Source organism: Anabrus simplex, chromosome 10 (genome assembly GCF_040414725.1).
Source record: "Anabrus simplex isolate iqAnaSimp1 chromosome 10, ASM4041472v1, whole genome shotgun sequence".
In the NCBI taxonomy this organism is placed as follows: Eukaryota; Metazoa; Arthropoda; class Insecta; order Orthoptera; family Tettigoniidae; genus Anabrus; species Anabrus simplex.
Window position 1 is genome coordinate 22,897,379 of NC_090274.1, and position 6,000 is coordinate 22,903,378.

General features: G+C 43.1%; 1 protein-coding gene across 1 annotated transcript in view; it reads right to left on the reverse strand.

Moving 5' to 3' along the window:
- LOC136881910 (extracellular matrix organizing protein FRAS1) overlaps window positions 1-3,026 on the reverse strand; it is a 107,618-nt gene extending 104,592 nt beyond the window's left edge. The window contains exon 1 of the mRNA XM_067154352.2: window positions 2,961-3,026. The gene's annotated coding sequence lies outside the window, so the exon portion shown is untranslated. The remainder of the gene's footprint in view (window positions 1-2,960) is intronic.
- Window positions 3,027-6,000: the final 2,974 nt, after the last annotated feature.

The window sequence follows — 6,000 nt, forward strand, 5'->3', positions numbered from 1 at the left end:
AGAAGGAAACATGAGAACAAGAAGCCTTGTACGAGTACATGAGAGGAATGTCAACAGTTACCGAAATCGCCTATACTCTTATAAATAATACACGGAATAGCTTCAGAAGTAAAATTATTGCATAATCATGATTGAAAGAAACAGTGAAAAAGGCAGCGCTATACATTTCTTTTGAGAAGACAGAATTCGTAATGAACATTAACAATGCTCCAAGATTCCTGAACATAAGATATGGTAGAATCAGGAGAGTGAATAAATTCAAGTGAAAATGAAAATCCGCAGCGTGGTTGTAGTCATTCGACCTGGTCAAGAATAAAGCCCTCATCTAGCGGCGAGGATAGGAATTGTGGCGGTTGCCGAAGCCTGTCGCACTCCTCTGGCACAATGATTTAATGATTAACAGATGAAATGCAATGATATTGGAGAGTGTTTCTAGAATGAAAGATAACAGAAAATACCGAAGTACCCGGACAAAAACCCGTCCCGCCTCTGCTTTGTCCAGCACAAATCTCACATGGAGTGACCAGGATTTGAACCACGGAAATTCAAATACCTAGGGGGAATAATGCATCCAACCAGCCTCGATAAAGAAGTAAACAAAAACAGAGTTCAGAAAATGGAACTGGCGTATCAAGAAACGAAAAACATTACAATAAAAAATAACTCAGTTAAAACAAAAATCCACACAATTTTTTTACGATTTGCTTTACGTCGCACCGACACAGATACGTCTTACGGCGACGATGGGATAGGAAAGGGCTAGGAGTGGGAAGGAAGCGGCTGTGGCCTTAATTAACGTACAGCACCAGCATTTGCCTGGTGTGAAAATGGGAAACCACGGAAAACCGTCTTCAGGGCTGCTGACAGCGGGGTTCGAACCCTCTATCTCCCGAATGCAAACTCACAGCTGCGCGACCCTAACCGCACGGTCAACTCGTTCGTTAAATAAAACTCCAACACTGTAATAAAACTGGAATATTTAGTCTAAAACACAAAAGGACAAACTGAAGAATTAGAGAAAATAATAAGGAAAGGAAAGTACTTGAATAAGAAGAAGTGATAAACAAATGTATAGGCAAACTGAAAAAAATATCATATGTCTCCAGGAAAAGAATAATTTAGTGTGAATGAACACGGAAAGAATGTCAAATATATTTGACAATTTTGACAAAAATCCCAAAACATAAATAAGTTGGTTTATCGAAGTGAAAAAGGGTTTAGCAGAAATGTGAGGATTACGAAAGCCAAAAGTTTAAGCAGACTTACATTTCGCAATAAAGTAGAAAGTTTGGGGATTTTGAGGAAAAAAGTTAGAAAGCGTGCAACTGTCTGGATGGTTGAAACAAATGAGAAAAACAGTGAAATCATGAAGAAGTACTGGAGCGACCGAAGAATCAAGAAAATAGACACAAACATGAACTTATTTTACGTAGACCATAAATGGCCGAAATCGAAGAAGAAAGAAGAAGAAGTAGAATAGAAAAATGTATGGCTTGTTGGCTGCATGTTCAGTGTAGTTCACAGGGACTCGGTTCGATTCCCGGCCGGGCTGGGGATTTGAGTCGCATCTGGTTAATTCCTCTAGTTTGGTGGCTGGGCGTTTTTGGTCGTGCTGATACCAATTTTCATCTACGTTCAACACATAACACTACCAGCTACCACAGAAGCAAACAATAGCGAATATAATCTCTATATAGGGCTGACATATAGAAAGTGCATCCGGTCGCAAAACTGAGCTTAATCCTCAGTCCACCGAGCTCGATAGATGCAGTCGCTTAAGTGCGGCCAGTATCCAGTATTCGGGAGATAGTAGGTTCGAACCCCAATGTCGGCAGCCCTGAAGATGGTTTTCCGTGGTTTTCCATTTTCACACCAGGCAAATGCTGGGGCTGTACTTTAATTAAGGCCACGGCCGTTTCCTTTCCACTCCTAGCCCTTCCCTGTTCCATCGTCAACATAAGACCTATCTGTGTCAGTGCGACGTAAAGCAAAAAAAAAAAAAAAAAACCAATTCTACCATCATTAGATAACTGGGAACAACACCAGAAAAAAGATAGACAACAATTTGCTAAATCTTTCATATCTGTAAAATTTTAACCCAAAATTACAAAATGACTATCCGAGATTGTAGTTATCCGAGGTAGAATCGGTTAAAAGAGATTATTGGGAGTCGACTGAATTTATACATGACCTGTATGCCTTTTAGCGTTCAGTCTGCAAGCCTCTGTGAATTTATTAAACGCCGCTACGATCCTCTATTTGTAACTAGTTCTGTGGCCTCTTTTAGTTCTATACCTCTTATATTTAAATCGTTAGAAACTGAGTTTAACCATCGCTGTCTTGGTCTCCCAACCTCCATAACAGAGTTCATTATTCTCTTAGGTAACCTGTCCTCCGCCATTCGCTTCACTTGACTCCACCACCGAAGCCGGTTTATTCGTACAACTTCATCCATCGAGTTCATTCCTAACTTATCCTTTATCGCCTCATTTCGAGTACCATCCTGCCATGATTCCCACCTGTTTGTACCAGCAATCATTCTCGCTACTTTCATGTCTATTATTTCTATATCCTGAATCTACCCATCTTTCACTCCCGTAAAATGGACCGATGTAAAGATAGTTTTGTCCGGGAGATGACTTACATTTTAATACATTTTATTTCCCTTCATTTGAATGAACATTACAAATTATAGGTTTATAATGTCACTATTTGCCCTTAAAGCAATAATTCTTCGCATCTGACTAAATGTTAAAAATCCTGAAACAAATTCTCTTCGGTTTCGATATTTATGCAATGACGACACTACATACCCCTTCAGAAATGAAATACAACATAGAACATCAGAAAGTAATCGGGTAGATGTTATAAAGGCTCTTGCTTAATTTGAGCATGCTGATAAACAGTTATTTGATAAAGGCTATGCAAGAAGAAAGAATGATTGTAAGTTGTTTACTTACCTTCTGTTGATAGTCAACAACCTGTCTCCAGTCTGGGCTGGACTGATTCCCTCACAACCCTTCTTCTTTCTGCCTCCTCCTCCTCTTCTCTTCTCTTCATGTGACCCGCCCCACTCCTGAGCCTCAACCTTTTTATCTTTTATTGCTTGCTTCAAGCAGACCGCGACACGACAGGGTAGATGCTGCACGTACTAAGTCTGACCAGGGTAAACGGATCCATTAGCTAGAACCCTGCGCCGATATACAAAATGTTATCCACATCCGAATCCGCGGATATTGTAAATATTTAACTGCTGTATATTACACACGGATAGATCTGTTAACAGTACAATAGTCCTGATACCTGGCACCAGAACCTCTACAATCACAGGTCTTGCGACAGCTACCAACGAATTGAACTTTGTTCCATCCTTCCATTAATAGCGGACAGGAGCCGGTTAGGCTTATGTCAGATTTAGGGTTTTATGGTCTCAAGGCTCTTTATATATCACAATTTTCCCATACCACTGTCAAGGGTCACTTAAACAAAAGCAAAAATAAGAGTACACCTGAGTGAAAATCAATAAACTTCATTATTTAGAAATCATCAGCAAAACTGCCATACATTTTGCATCTGTCAAGACACTGTCTGGCTCCATGGCTAAATGGTTAGCGTGTTGGCCTTTGGCTACAGGGGTCCCGGGTTCGATTCCCGATAGGGTCGGAAATTTTAACCATAATTGGTTAATTTCGCTGGCACCGGGGGCTGGGTGTATGTGTCGTCTTCATCATCATTATTTCATCACGACGCGCAGGTCGCCTACGGGAGTCAAATCAAAAGACCTGCATCTGGCGAGTCGAACGTGTCCTCGGACACTCCCGACACTAAAAGCCATACGCCATTTCATTTCATTTGTCAAGACACTAACTTCACTGGATCCACATACCAATAGCGCGGACGGACGTACGCCTCGCCATACACAGTCTAAACAATTTTTAGCAGTGCATTTCATGTGCTTTGCAGCAAATTTCATGAGACAGACGAAATATCTGCATGTCGCCAAGTAGAATCTAATTGAGCAGACTAAAATGTTCCTGCGCCTTTACCTGCGGCCAGGAAAGAAGAAGAAGAAGAAGAATCAGTTGTCAGGAATCCCAAAACCATACATGATATCAATCTGTAAATCCCTCACTGTCTTTCGGGTGTGAAAGAGGATAGTGTCATCAGCAAATAATGTTGGCTTATCTCCTGGATCCTATTTCCCTACACAGTGAAACCTGTACCCAATGGAATCTCATGGTATCACATTTCTTTTCCGCTGTACACGGGTTTCCTTTGACGTGATGTAAGGTACATTGCATTGGGGTTCTGCACAGTGGTGTTTTCTAGTCACTTGACCGTATTATGGACCTGTTGCGATAAACAATCGACTACTGAATGCTGTGAAACTGTATATTTTACACAAGAGAGACCCCAATACTCGGATATTTCGTTTTCACAGCTTTTCATAGTCTCAAGGAAGTTAAAGTCCGCCTCTGTGATGTAGTGGTTAGTGTGATTAGCTGTCACCCCCGGAATCCCGGGTTCGATTCCCGGCTCTGCCACTAAATTTGAAAAGTGGTACGAGGGCTGGAACGGGATCCACTCAGCCTCGGGAGGTCAGCTGAGTAGAGGTGGGTTCGATTCCCACCTCAGCCATCCTGGAAGTGGTTTTCCGTGGTTTCACACTTCTCCTCCAGGCAAATGCCGGGATGGTACCTAACTTAAGGACACGGTCGCTTCCTTCTCTCTTCCTTGCCTATCCCTTCCAATCTTCTCATCCCCCACAAGGCCCCTGTTCAGCATAGGAGATGAGGCCGCCTGGGCGAGGTACTGGTCATCCTCCCCAGTTGTATCCCCGACCCAGAGTCTGAAGCTCCAGGACACTGCCCTTGAGGAGAGGGAAAAACCAACCCTGGAGGGTGAACAGAAGAAGAAGAAGGAAGTTAAATTTCTCGTTACAATTAAACAAACCCCACGGTACTACAGCCCTTGAAGGGCCTTGGCCTACCAAGCGACCGCTGCTCAGCCCGAAGGCCTGCAGATGTCGTGTAGTCAGCACGACGAATCCTCTCGGCCGTTATTCTTGGCTTTCTAGACCGGGGCCGCTATCTCAACGTCAGATAGCTCCTCAATTCTAATCACGTAGGTTGACTGGACCTCGAACCAGCCCTCAGGTCCAGGTAAAAATCCCTGTCCTGGCCGGGAATCGAACCTGGGGCCTCCAGGTAAGAGGCAAGTACGCTACCCCTACACCACGGGGCCGGCTGTCGTAACAATTACAATTTGTTAAATGTACAAGAATTGATTTCTGGACATAACCTGTGAGCTTATAAACATTATTTCTTCCTTAGAGATACAAAAAAATTTTAAAATGCCGGGTTAGCTCAGGCGGTAGAGCGCTGATCTTCTGACTCCAAGTTGGCAGGTTCGATTCTGGTGGTATTTTGAAGATGCTCAAATACGCCAGCCTCGTGTCGGTAGATTTACCTGCACGTAAAAGAACTCCAGCGAGGCAGAATTCCGGAACTTCAGCGTGTCCGAAAACCGTAAAATACCGGTATTTGGTTAGTGTGGCATTTAACCAATAACATTATTATGAATTCAAAAACTCGTAAACAATTCAGCTCGCATCATGAATGAAAAATTACACCGATAAAAATAATGTTTATTTTCCGTTGTATACTGAGAAACTGTTTCCGTTTTCGCGCTGGGCAGGTTGCGCTAAGTACAGGTCGTAAGAGGCGACTAAAAGGGGCCCCAAGGGCTCTGAACTTTGGAGCGTGGGTTGATGACACGGGGCCCTTAGCTGAGTCCTGTAATTGATTCCATATACTTGTGCCGGGCTCCTCACTTTCATCTATCCTATCCGACCTCTCTTGGTCAACTCTTGTTCTTTTCCGACCCCGACGCTATTAGGTTTGCGAGGGCTAGGGAGTCTTTCATTTTCACGCCCTTCGTGGCCCTTGTCTTCCTTTGGCCGGTATCTTCATTTTTCGAAGTGTCGGATCCCTTTCAATT